Source organism: Scardinius erythrophthalmus, assembly GCF_964197995.2.
Source record: "Scardinius erythrophthalmus genome assembly, chromosome: 13".
Lineage (NCBI taxonomy): Eukaryota > Metazoa > Chordata > Actinopteri > Cypriniformes > Leuciscidae > Scardinius > Scardinius erythrophthalmus.
Genome location: NC_138233.1, coordinates 30,405,656 through 30,420,612, shown reverse-complemented (window position 1 = coordinate 30,420,612; position 14,957 = coordinate 30,405,656).

Here is a 14,957-nt window from a genome sequence, read left to right as displayed (position 1 = left end):
ACAGTTGATCGGACAAAAATTGAGACAGGATTTTTTCTTTTTTTATAATTGGTATCAGTTAGATATGCCTAAAAATGACTTGTGGGATGTCAATGTAAACAAAGCCATATTCAATTCTGTCAATGTTAAAACAGCCTTAACCACAAAGAGCAAAACAATACAGCTTGCTAATTTATTATGCCCTTCATAAACACTACCAGACCTCCAGCACTGCCTTCAACATGACTACTTGATAGATGATGTTCTGTCAGCAACTACTAGTTCCACTGGTTTCCTGGTACCAGGACCATGACTATATGACAGAACATTAACTGAAATCTCCCACCCAGATACACACACCCTCACACAAATTCAAAGTCATACACATAAGAAAACATGTAAGACAGAATAACACACATATGTGCTAATGGCTCATCTGTTGGTCATTTAGCATCAACGGTAATTATTATAGCAGGCTAGCAGGACCATAAGCGCACAACCCACCCTGACGTTTGTTTTAAGTACCCAATGCCCACATGAGCAGGAATCCAGAAAAATAAGACTTTTATTCCCAACTGATGGATTCGAAACAGGGTCTGAAGAGTTTTTTTATAAGATTGCCGTGTCTTGAGTCAGATTTTCCTTTTTTCAGAATTATAAGACTTGATAAAGAATCAGGACAAATAACAACTTGAGGCAAATACCTCTTCCACCCACTGAAGGGCCAATTGAGTAGCAATCAATTCTGAGGAATAAACTGATAAGAAATTAGATGTTCCTTTACTTATTTTAAAGTCTAGCTGTGGAATTACTGTTGCAGCTGTATACCCAGATTCAGGATCTTTTGAGCCGTCAGTTTATATTTGAGTACAATAATGATGTATGAATGATCTCTTGATGTACATATTGTTTCACCAACAAATTTTTTTGAAATCTTTCTCTGAGGGTCTTTTATTTCTTCCAGTAAGAAATGGCATTAGGAATAACCATGGAGGTATAGCTGTATTGCCACTGTCTGACTATTTTCATGACAAAAAATTCTCATTCTTTATGCCTCATTATTAGCATAACTGCCTACTTGTGAATATGCAGCATATTCCCAACAGTTCTTAAGAACATCTTTAACAGGGTGACGATTCTTGTGTCCTTTTACTGATATCCAGTAAACAATTTTCAATTGTTGCCACCTATTTACCAAAGGCATTTCTCCCATTTCCACCTGTAACGCCACTACTGGTGATGTTCTAAAAGCCCCACAGCAAATTCTTAAACCCTATTGTATACTTTCAACCTTTTTTATCTGCAATGCTGATGCGGTTGAATAAACAATGCTGCCTAAGGAGGACTGTGCAAATGTGAATAATTAATACCAAGACTTATAATAATACTATATTATACTATACTATACTACTATATTATACTACACATATTCTAGTGCATCATTTATTAGGCTACTTGGCTCTTTTTGCATCCACATTTCCATTTTCTGGAGTATATGGTAATGTTAACATAGGCTACATAGTGAAAGTGTTGACAGCAGTCTGTGAACTTGATCATTTTGCCAAAGTTAGACCTTTTGCAGTACAGACATTTGATCTCTTTAGCCAGGTGGGGATCTTTGAAGTGACAGATGAGTTCTGGCTAGGTAGGACACCTGCCCTCAAAATGCAAAACTTTAAAACATAAAAGCCTTGTCGTAAACATTTAGCGTAGAAAGAGACCCGGGGCCTATACCATGAAGCCGGTTTAGGTGGCTAGCCAGGTATGTTTCAGTTTGGTTTGCGCCAACTCTGGGTTTTAGGCACCATGAAAGTGGTTTGGCTGTTAACGCTCCACGGCTAACCTGGTCCGGGTCAGGTTATGTTACAGGTAAGAGGTTGCAAACCGAACTTGGACCAATCAGCTGTGAGCAAAGTGTCACATGTCTGATGTGATAAAGTCACTCCTCCTGTTTCTACTCCAAATTAAAGGTCACTACATAGCAAATGATTTTTAAAGACAAAATTGTATGGCTTTTAGTAATGCTTATTTAGAATAATAGATTTGTATGATTTAGATATTATTTATGTAATTATCCTTAATCGATCACGTTCATCAATTATCATTACGCAGAGTTTAAATTAATTAATATATAAAGGTAATATAAATACATGAAGCTATAAAATGACTACATTTGAGCTTAAATGTTCAATTCTCTCTATACCCAGACAGCATGATAACATTGATTCAATATTGAGTTTTGATCCAAACCATCATTTTGGTTGACATCAAAATTTCAATGTTTAGAGTGTGTTGGATCAGCATTGAAATGTTGATGAAAGGGAACAGCACACATGGTTGAAGACAGTGACATTGAACTAACAGTGAGTCTTAGGCTACGTTTACACGTAGGTGGCTATTTTCATAAACGGACATTTCACCCCTCTTCGTTTTCAAAAATAACATCGTGCACACGAACCTGTGTATATGCTGTCAAGAGCATGCCAAACCTGTAGGTGGCAGTGTAACGAGAAGCTCAAGCCCACCTTAGCCAATCAGAATCCCGAAAATAGTCACATTCTGTGACGTCGCTACCTAAAACTCTCTGTTTACTCTGTTTTCTCTGTTTACATGCAAACGTGCAAACGAAGATTTTCAAAATCTCCACTCTGGCCGGAGTTTTTAGAAAGAATCGGTTTCATTGGCGAATCCTCCGTTTGCGTGTAAACGAAGGGCGCAAACGAAGGGAAATGTCTCCGTTTTTCAAAATAACCATGTACGTGTAAACGGGGCCTTAGTTTATGAGCACAAGATCTTGCAGGCATGTATCTGTGCAAAACACTACTGGGTGTTTCACAATCAGTGGGGCGTTTCAGTTCATTATGAGCACTTTCAATGGTGTTACCTCATTTGTTCTAATACACTGGGGGTTTGGTTTAGGGGTGGGCCCTCATGATTTTAGCAAGTCTTTTGAAAAACCAATTGTAGTTTGCACTAAAAGTTGGCACTAATTGGTATACGCCCATTTTGGTTTTGCATGTGGGCTTCTCAGTAGTTAATTGATGCTTCCTTATTAGAGAGAAAACACAAGGTGTATCCTATACGGAAGTCTTGTGTGTTTGACATGCATGAACTCTCCGAGTTTCAAACAATGGTGCATATAATGTATTTCTGTTTTTAGCATGCTTTTTACTTGCATTTTATTTATTGTTACTAAATCTACTAACATACATTAATTTTCCAAGTAAGTAAAGTGTTGAAATAAATCACACAGATAGCATGGGAACATTAATACAATGTTGAGTTTTGATCCAAACCATAATTTTGGTTGAGATTGACATTTCAGTGTTTAAAGTGTGTTGGATCAGCATTGAAATTTTGATGAAAGCCAACAGCACACATGGGTGGAGACAGTGACATTGAACTAACAGTGATTTGTAGTTGATGAGCACAAGATCATACAGGCAGGTATCTCTGCAGAATACTAGTGGGTGTTTGTCTATCAGTGGGGCGTTTTCAAACCACAATGGGCATTTTCAACCGCTTTACCTGATTTGCTCTAATCCAGTGGGGGCTTGGTTTAGGGGTGGGGTGGTTTAGCAAGTCTGTTGAAAAATGGTTGAAAAACATTTATTGTAGTTTGAAATTGGCCACTGATTGGTAAACGCCCATTTTGGTTTTGCATGTGCACTTCTCATGTGCACTTCTCAGTAGTGTAATGCTTCCTCATTAGAGAGAAAACACAGGTGCATCCTATACAGAAGTCTGGTTTGTTGAAGCACCTGACATACTTACTGTACATGACTTCTCTAGCACAGTTTCAAACAATGGTGCATCTACATACTTAAAAAATGCACATTACTTTAGTAAAGTTTATTACGAATTTCCTGAATAAAGTTCTAACGTCATTTAACACATTTCTTGAAGTGCAGAAGACATGAACATGAGCAAGAAAGTTACACTGCAAACATAGCCCATGTCTTGCATCCATCAGTGCTTGCATGCAGAGCACATTGCTCCTTTAGTAGGAATGAAGGCCGACGAAGATGGACAATAAATAAATAGAAAGCACCCCCCTCCTGATAATGCTGACATTGATTATACACTGAGTTGTTGTCGACAGCATAATCACCTGACCTGGGACTTGATGATATCCTGTGCCTTATCACTGCTTAATCAGGTAATCATTCATATTCCTGAATCTGTATTAAATTTGAGAAATTTCCACTGAAACACAATAACAAAAAACATCTTGTGTTTATTAAGAAAGTGACTGACATGGCTATTTTATTTTGTGATATTTGAAGAGATTAAGTTCTACATAAGGTGAATCTGCAGCTTCAAAGGGATAGTTCATCCCGAAATGAAAATTCTGTCATTATTTACTCATCCTCAAGTTGTTCCAAACCTGTATGAATTTCTTTCTTCTGCTGCACACAAAAGAAGAGAGTGAAGAATGTTGGTAACCAGACAGTTGAGGGTAGCCATTGACTTCCATGGTATTTATTTTCTACTATGGAAATCAATGGCCATCGTCAACTTTCTGGTTACCAACATTCTTTAAAATATCTTCTTTTGTGTTCAACAGAAGAAAGAAACTCATACAGGTTTGGAACAACTTGAGGGTGAGTAAATGATGACAGAATTTTCATTTTGGGCTGAACCATCCCTTTAAAGAAATTTTCATTGTTAAAACCAAAGTTATTTTATTCTACAATATAAACGTGTTACTTGAATGCTATGTAGTTTCACAGAAATTGAACTGAGATATTGTTAATGGCTATAGCCCATAGGTGTTTGTTCCTCTTCATGAAGTCATGAGTTTAGCTCCAACACCTGCCTGGAAGTTTCCATTGATCCCAATGACCTTGATTAGCTTGATTAGCTGCTTTAGGTGTTAAATTAGGGCTGGAGATAAAATCGGACACCCCTGCCGTAGTGATTTTTTTTTTTTAATTGAAGCATTAATAGATTTTAAAAAAATAAATGAAATAATCAGAATTTAACGATACTTTAATCATAGTTAGAATATTTTGTGTTCAGCAATTTTTTTTTAAAAAGCGAATCGTATTGTTTAGTATATTAACATTCTTGAATGTGGCAACTGAATTGACTTGTTCTCGAGTAACATCATGCTTTCTTTTTCGGATTTCAGAGAACCCAGAGGAAAAGAGGCAGTAGTCTGATGTATGGCAGATTTTTAAAAACCTGAACCGTTGGACCACCTGTAGTTATGACATCAGACTTCTGAAGCCAATTTTATTTTTAAAGGTTGAAATGCTTTTGTCCTATTTCTCCCCCTTTCTTTTTTAAACAATGATCTTTTAATATATTTTTGTCATTGATTGATTGAATAAAATAAATTAACTCAACTGCTGGAAATGTGTCATTTATATTTTAAAAGGTTTTTGCCAAATTTTTGGTCAGGAATTTGTTGACGCATCATTGAAGTGTAGTTGAAATATTAATGTTGTTTCAACATTAACTTAGTACATCAGATGGCAACATTGGTTGACATTCCTTTTCAGTTGTATTTTCAGTGTTTCAACAAAATGTATTTAGAATCAACATCACATTGTAACATTGATCAAACCATATTATCCAAGATTATTTCTGTTAATTTCAGTGTTGATTCAACAGCAGTGATGTAGATTCAACATCATAGTGTAACGTTGATTCAACAATATTACCATCGATTTATTTTAGTTAATTTCAGAGTTGATTCAACAGCAGTGATGTAGATTCAACATCATAGTGTAACATTGATTCAACAATATTACCATTGATTTATTTAAGTTAATTTCAGTGTTGATTCAACAGCAGTGATGTAGATTCAACATCATAGTGTAACGTTGATTCAACAATATTACCATCGATTTATTTTAGTTAATTTCAGTGTTGATTCAATAGCAGTGATGTAGATTCAACATCTTAGTGTAACGTTGATTCAATATTACCATTGATTATTTGTGTTAATTTCAGTATTGATTCAGCATTGGTGATGTAGAATCAATCATAGTGTAATGTTGATTCAACATTAACTGAGGGTGCAAAAGTGATGTTGATAAAACATCACTTTGTAATGTTGAATCAATACTATTACCATTGATTTTTGGTTGAAATCTAAACATTGCTTCAGCATTAACTGAGGGTGCAAAAGTGACATTGAAACAACATCACTTTGTAATGTTGAAGCAATATTAACACCATTGATTTGTGATTGAAATCTGAACATTATTTCAATATTAACCGAGGGTGCAAAAGTTACGTTGAAACAACATCACTTTTTAATGTTGAAGCAATATTAACACTATTGATTTGTGGTTGAAATCTGAACATTATTTCAATATTAACTGAGGGTGCAAGAGTGATGGTAATACAACATCACTTTCTAACGTTATTTCAATGTAATCAGCGTTGACGCATCAACACTGACTCAACATTGTTTCAATGGTTACATGCTATCTGGGTACCTTTATCAACTAAACTAACTTCACAACTTTTACTTGAACTGATATACTGTAGCGAGACTTTTTCTTTTAATTGTCCTCTTTCATAGACAGCTATTTTCTTCTTGCTGTGTAAATTTGTTTAAATTCTTAATATTTTAATACTTTTATTTAATAAGTGAATTGCTCTGCTTCTCTCGGGAGAAATGAATCGCAGTTTCACTCTTTCTCAGCATGTGATTGGCAGTTCGCTATTGATATCACACCTAAACTCAGGATCAAAGCCTGAGCTGACAGAGAGAGTTGATGATCAGCATCATGGTACCAACAAAGCCTGGTTGGATTGGTTTTGTCTATTCGAAACTAACCCTGCAACCCTGACTTTGTTCAACTACCATCATGGTACAGGCCCCTGATTACTAACTTAACGTTTTAACTTAGCCTACTAGTCAACTTTTGTTAGTTATATACATAATGGTATACTAATATGCAAATGAAACAAACAAACAGATCCAACTCTCAATAAACCCAAGTTTATTAGAGTCAACAAGAATTGACAAACAATGCAAAATCTAATAATTACAATGTTCTTTAACAGAACTCTGCATAACAGATAGTGGTTTTGCTCCCCTCAGGGATGCAAACACATGTATGGTCATACTTACATAATTGTGATGAATTTAATCCTTTTTAAGTTATCTACACCTTTAAATATTACATAAATGTATTAGGTATTTTTTATTAAACTTAGTGAGTATATAAATCAGCAGCAAAAAGTAATTCTTGAAAAAATCTGCACAGTAATTTTATAAAAATCTAAACATGTTAATAAAAACAAATTACTATAAGTGCTCTTATAAAATTCAATCAGGCAATCATACATTTCACAATTTTATATTTATATATGAATGTCAAGAATACAGAAGTGTAGGCTATATATAAATAATATACAATTAAATGATGCTTATTTTAAATGTATTGTGCAGGCTAGGTATAAAAAATATGTGCTTGCCGCAGCATGCAGACATAGGCAAGACAGCTCGCGTGCCTATTGGCTGACCTGCGGCAACTGCAGCAGCCTATCGAGAGAGGCCTCTTGTGACGTCAGATCCAATGAGGGCGCTTTGCGCCCACTGCGTCACGTCCCGCCGAAACAGGCGTGGCTTAGGCCTATAAATACGGCTCGACAGGCTGATAGAATCTGATTTTTCATTCCTTCAGCAAAGCTAACACATCGCTGGATCCGGAGAGAAAGAAGCCGCGCCGTCTGAAAAAGCCTTTCAGCGGGACGAGCCACTGCACCTGAAGCCGCTGCCCGCGGCGCCTTCAGTCGCCGTTCCTGCTGCACTATCCGGCGTTATATCCTTTTCTCTGCCACTGTGTTTTGTGTGTGTGTGTTCGCCGCCGCGACACACACTCTGATTGCACTAAAAGAGCCGGGCGTCTTTTTCAAGATGCCCCTTTCTTGTGGCTCGTGTCAAGCCCCACTCAGCAACGGGGACCACCATGTCATCTGCGCTTCCTGCCTGAGTGAGGATCACGCAGCTCTCGCGCTCGCTGACGGCGGCTGCCCTCACTGTGAGCTGATGCCCATGGTGACTCTGAGGACTCGCCTGGCATCTTTCGCCGAGACTGCATCTCCGCCCGCTGCGGTGCCGCGCCGTAATAGCACCGTGCTCAGCGGGTCCCGGAACCTCCTCCAACCAGCAAAAGCTCGCCGGTTCGCCCACCAGCTTCGCCTGCTTCGCCCGAGTCTCTCACTGTCGGACAGCGGCCGCAGTCTGCCGCCGTTTCCGTCATGGATGACGATGAAGAAGCCGCGTCTATGTGGATGGATGTTTCCTGCTGCAGGGCTAGCTTTCTTTACGTTACAAGAAAGCTACCCTGCCCCGTTCACGTGCGTCACTCACCGGCGACAGGAGGAAAGAGAGTGATTTAGTCCCGCCGAGGCCGGACCAACCTCCATTTCTCACACATTTCTCAGTCCCCTCCTAAGTTCAGGCGACTGGAAATATCAATATTGCAGTAAACGAGTCTGTTGTAATACATGCACGCCTGCAGACGAACGCCGTCACAAGACATGATGACACTCTCTGGATGGATGTTCCTGCTGCAGGGCTAGCTTTCTTTATGTTACAAGAAAGCTACCCCGCCCCTCGTGTGTGTCACTCGAAAGGAGGAAAGAGAGTGTTTTAGTCCCGCCGAGGCCGGACCAACCTCCATTTCTCACACATTTCTCAATAATATCAATAAACGAGCCTGTTATAATACGTGCACGCCTGCAATCAAACGCCGTCACAAGACATGATGACGCTATCTGGCTATCCGCTACCATTCTCTATGGCGCTCTCGCTCTGCTGGCCGCCACTCCCCTCTGCGTGAGCCCCGGCCTAAGATTGTGGTAAAGCCCGAGGCCTCAAAGTCTTCCTAGCCCGCCTAGGAAAACGATGGTGTTCAAGTCCCGCTGCGGCCAGACTTCCACCAAAACTTCTCGCTCGTTCAGTTTCAGAAAATGCGACTGTTCCAGTGTATTTTGCAGAAAACAAGCCGGTACCACAGCCCGTTTGCCTGCACACAAACGCCGTTTTTACGTCGGCCCAGATAAATCTCATAAAGAGTGTATTTTCTGGTATTCCGGCCACGGCCGATGGTGTTATGAGTGTAGTAAAATGCCCACGCCTAGTGCCCATTCCTACACACAAGCACAGCCCGCCACATTCCAGGGCTCGCACACATAAAATCGACTCATGTCGATTGTGCATTAAATGTAGTGAATGTGCCCACGACCCAGTGCCCACAAACACTGCACACTGCATGTCTCACGGTTTCTGTAAAAACGAAACCAACGCACATACAGTTGACTCAAGCCGACGGCGTTCTCAGTGTAGTAAATGTGCCCGCTGTCCCGCGCCCACATTCACTCACAGACATGACAAGCCCCACGGGTTTCGCCCCACAGGTCCCCCCCCCCCCCGGCCACGGCCGATGGTGCTATGAGTGTAGTAAAAATGCCCACAGTTTATTGGCAAAATGGACAGACTTTCAGCTGTTTGTAATGAACAAATCAAACAAAAGTAATTGAATATAGCTCAACACAAATGTTTCAAGTGGTTTTCCCAAATTCAACTGAAAATGCAACTTTTAATGACTCCTGCAGTCTCAAAATTATCCAACCCCTTCATGGCAAGCCTCTTTAGTACTTAGTAGATTTTACTGTTATGACTTGCTGCAAATGAGACCAGACACCAGCTTCTGGGAGCGTTTCTGAGGAATCGTAGCCCATTCCTCATGAGCAATGGCCTCCGGTTCAGCAATATTCTTGGGTCTGTATGCTGCAACCACCTTATTCAAATCCCAACAGATATTTTCTATGGGATTCAAGTCAGGTGACTGTGAGGAAACTCTAGAATCTTCCAGGACTTCTTCTGCAACCAAGCCTTGGTGGAATTCGAGGTAAGTCTTCAGCTTCCTCACTGACAGCATGACGTTTTCTGCTAGGATTTCCTGATACTTCTAATGAATCCATTTTGACTACCACACGCTGCAGGTTTCCAGTGCCAGAGGATGCAAAGCAACCAAAGCTATTATCAACTATAGCAAAGCTATTCAGGGTGTTGAATAATTTTGAGACTGCAGAAGTCATTAAAATTAGAATTTTCAGTTGAATTTGTGAAAACCACTTGAAACATTTTTGTGTTGAGCTATTTCAATTATTTTTATTTGATTTGTTCATTGCAAACAGCGGAAATTTTGCCAATAAACCTGATTTGCAATGGGGTTCAATAATATTGATGATAACTGTGTCTGTTTTCTTTATATATTCAATAATTTCAAACAATGTAAGTTTATAAGATAGATAGTATGTAAAACTGTGTGAAAAAAGTCAATCAAAAGATTAAACACAAATACAAGCCAAGTAAACTTAGAATACTTAATTTTACTTTTAAGTATATATCGATCAAAAGATTGAGGACATGTATAGCCGTTGTGACTCCAGGGCATCCGCATTTTGAATTACATCGACGATTGGCTGATACTGGCCCAGTCTCAAGAGCTTGCACTTTGACGTCGGGATGTCACCCTCTCTCATCTTGTTTCTCTGGGGTTGAGACCAGTGGCGGCTGCTGGTATTTCAAAGAGGGGAAGCTCATTTTCAGCCTACATCATAAAAATTGTCCATTTATTTATACGTAAATTCTACATTCCTTTTCAAGAAAATTCTCTGTGACCCTGTCGTTCCAACTAGGCGTCTTTTCCAGTGACTTGACCAATGTCCTCTCAATGGCCAGCAGAGTTAGGTGTAATTGTATAAATGTAATAATAATATAATAAAGTATAATAATACTACTACTAATAGTGTTTTTTTATTATTTTAATAATTATTTTTTAATTATTACTAATAATAATATAAAAATTATAATAAGTAATAATAATCTATGCAGCCTAACATTGAATTATAAAAGTCTATAATGTGTTATGTGTATGCTAGGTCAAAGAGATGTGTTTTTAGTCTAGCTTTGAACTGACAGAGTGTGTCTGCTTCCCGGACAATGGTAGGAAGACTGTTCCAAAGTTTTGGTGCTAAATAGGAAAAGGATCTACCGCCAGCAGTTGATTTTGATATTCTAGGTATTATCAACTGGCCGGAATTTTGAGATCGCAATAGACGTGAAGGACTTTAATGCATTAAGAGCTCGCTCAAGTACTGCGGAGCTAAACCATTTAGTGCTTTGTAAGTAATCAGCAATATTTTTAAATTTATACTATGTTTAATAGGAAGCCAGTGCAGTGTTGATAGAACTGGGCTAATATGGTCATACTTCCTGGTTCTGGTAAGAACTCGAGCTGCTGCATTTTGGACCAGCTGTAATTTGTTTATTAAGCGTGCAGGGCAACCACCCATAATAGCATTACAATAATCTAGCCTTGATGTCATGAACGCATGGACTAATTGTTCTGCATTTGTCAAAGAGAGCATATGACATAATTTAGATATATTTTTACGATGGAAAAATGCGGTTTTACAGATACTAGACACGTGACTTTCAAATGAAAGATTGGTATCAAAGAGCACACCCAGGTTCCTAACCGACGACGAAGACTTGACAGAGCAGCCATCAAGTGTTAGACAGTATTCTAGATTATTACATAAGGAAGTTTTTTGTCCAATAATTAGAATCTCTGTTTTAAGCCTGCCCCGACATGATCTCTGCTACCAGGCCGTCCCCCTGCGGCAAAAAAATCCAGATCCAGCTGCAACGTTGAGCCCTTCAGGAAGACGCTGCCGCCCGTCTAAATCCATAAAGCAGTCGGGAAAACACCACCCCTGAGACAGGCGATCTTGAGATGGAGGGAGCTGCTCTTCCCCCGGAGGAGGGCCAGATGGAGGCTGCAGACACCACCTCACGTGTCTGCAGCCACTCCCTCGCAGGAACCATGGAGCCAGGTAAGTGTTAAATCACACTCAAGGCCTCTATACTGGGACGCTATGCCTTCCGGGTTGGGTCCCTGTGCTCCACCTCGCTGCCCCACTGCGGGTACGTCTGTAGTTCCATTGGTGCTGCTTGCATGGTGTTTGGGGGCTGGCTAGCGCATCCCAGCCCATGTTGTTGGTTCATTTGGACGATCAGACTCGGCTATGCGATTCAGTTCGCCCGGCGTACCCTCAGGTTTAGCAGTGTCCGGTTTACCTCAGTGGCAGACCTGGTCCTGCTGGCGAAGGACACAATAGAGTCGGTCCCTCCAGCCGGGATGTGGTCAGGGTTTTACAACTCGTACTTCATCATACCCAAGAAAGGTGGTGGGTTACGGCCGGTCTTGGATCTGCGTGTCTTGAATCAGGCCCTTCACAAGCTTTGTTCAAGATGCTAATGCAGAGCCACATCCTCACATGCACTCACCTCCAAGATTTGTTTGCAGCGATCAACCTGAAGGAAGTGTACTTTGATGTCTTGACCCTACCTCGACAAAGACCGTATTTACGCTTTGCTTTGGAGGGGCGGGCATATCAGTACAAGGTCATCCCCTTCAGGCTGTCCTGTCGCCCCGTGTCTTCTCCAAGGTCGCGGAGGCTGCCTTTGCCTCGCTAAGGGAAGTGGGTATTCCCAATCTTACTATCTCAACAGCTGGCTCATTCTGGCCTACTTGCAAGATTAGTTTTTACTGATATCTAAAAGTTTGGTGTAATAACTGTACCTGTCTCATAACTGTTTCATGGCCAGTAGAAAAAAAATTATGGCCAGTAAACCTGCTATTGGTAGATGTGGCAAAAGGTTTTAGGCCCTGTGAAAAACACGTAGTATCTTGGCAGCAATTTTTGGATGAACAAACACCATTCATATTATCTTCAAAGAATGTAAAAATCTAGTTTCCTGAAGTATGCGGAGCAATGAGAAGAGCAATGAGGCAGCAACATTTTCAGATGTTTATGAACTGTACAACCTTTAGATGGCAGTATAAATATATTTAGCCTACTGAAAATGCTGGTGAAAGCCACCTCCAAAAATGGTAACCTTTGATTAAAAAAATTAATTATGAATGATTTATCAATGCACCTTTTCAGATGTAATTGTATCGAGGAGAGTCTGAAGGAAAAAGATTCTGAGGGTCTAGAAAGTGTCTTGACCTATACAGTAAATGTCAGGTATCAAATTTAACAAGTATGGCAGAGATTCAGGATATCATCATCACTATACTCTTTTCAAAGTCAGTGCAAGAGGTGTACTATTTAAAGGGTCACAAATAATATGAAGTCATTGGGTTGACATTACTTTTTATATTCTCTAAAGAAAATATGCGTGGCACTTGTTTTTGTTTTTTGTAATTTTTGTTAATAAATTTAGCCATTTATATGTATTAACTCTAAGATCTGCTGAAACAGTTCTGGAAGCTTTTGTTTGTCAGCCACGGACTTGTTTAAAGCCAGACATTTTCCAGACTTCCTTTTCCTGCGTATCTAGCAGAGGTTGACAGACATGTGGTTTACTTCATTTGAAAGCCAGTGAGACAGGATCAGTTTCTGAGTTTAGAATAAAAAACTACACAAATTGATGGCACCCGTTCAAGGGATTGATTTCCACTTCCACATGGTTACCATGTACCGCACTGAGCTGCTAATGTTTTTATAACGATTATATAATATGATACAGAATCCATTAATGGTATGAAATAATATACTTAGAATTAAACATGGTCTAAATGGAAAATATGATATTTATATTTAGAGAGAAAATGTGCTGAATTTGGCCTCAGCACAAAAACTCATTTAATTTCATTACCCTGGAAAACTTGGCAGTGAACCATTTTAAACCTGTATTTAGTAGTTGGTGCTAATTTAAATAGTTTTACACATTAAGAAATAAATTGTGTTTTTTTCTACATCTGAATGGTGTACACTCACATGACATAAAATCTTTACTCATACATTTTTTTTTTTTTTTTTTTATAAAAAGTGTTTTGGTCACACCTCTCATTGTCGCCAGGTTTAAATGCTGTGAATCTGCAGAGTTTTACTAAATGTTGGAGAGAATCCTCTCATTGGCTGCCGCATCTGTAGATACTCTTGTAGTGTAGTGTTGTTTGTAAAATAACACTATAGTGTTCATTGTATAAATTAAATATAGATTAAAATGTGTTATTTTGCAAGCTGTGTTTTGTTGTTTGATTAACATTAATGGCATAAACAGCAGCAGGTCTTTATAGGCTGCTGTCACTTTAAAAACTAATGCACGGATCCAATTTAATGATACGCATCCGTTTTCTTTCTCAACTGTTTACATTCACTTAAGATATAACCGACTATGTTTAAGAGAATACTTGCCGAGATGGGTATTTTGACATAATTTTGTATGTTTGTGTCTGTTTAAGTGCAAGGAGATGCAAAAGAGGAATCAATTAATTGTTTGCACGCTGTATGAAACACCTCTCTGTATGTACAGCTGTACGCACAGATAACAGCGCTCAAGTACAAAATTGATTCCACTTTAGTATCTCCTTGCGTTGGAATGGTTTAAAATTGCATGAATGTGCAAATCGCCATGACAAAACGTGTAAAAGATAAACTTTTACTCTATGAACTAATTCACGAATTACATGCATGCCGGAACGTGGGACCTGGTCCGAACACATCACGAATAACATCACACATCACATCCCGAACACAAATATGTGTACACTTGATATGATCATTTTGATTTTAATGAGGGGAAAAAAACTATACGAGGGCAGATTAGACCCCGGAACCTCTGACATGCTTAATAAGAGTTATCCCATCAGACCATCAGGGAATACGAATGCTGATTGTGGATCTATGTGTTTATTCACTAACGTGAAAAATCTCGGGACTAACAATATATTGTATTATAGTAGATGTAAGAATGAAACTATCACATTAAACATGAGTGCTATGTTGATACATTGAACTCAGTGTAGCCTGATTTTTTTCTACAATTGTTATTTTACATACCGGATATGGCATTGTATTAGCACAGGGTTTCTCAAACTCGGCCCTGGAGGGCCACTGTCCTGCACAGTTTAGCTCCAACTCTGATC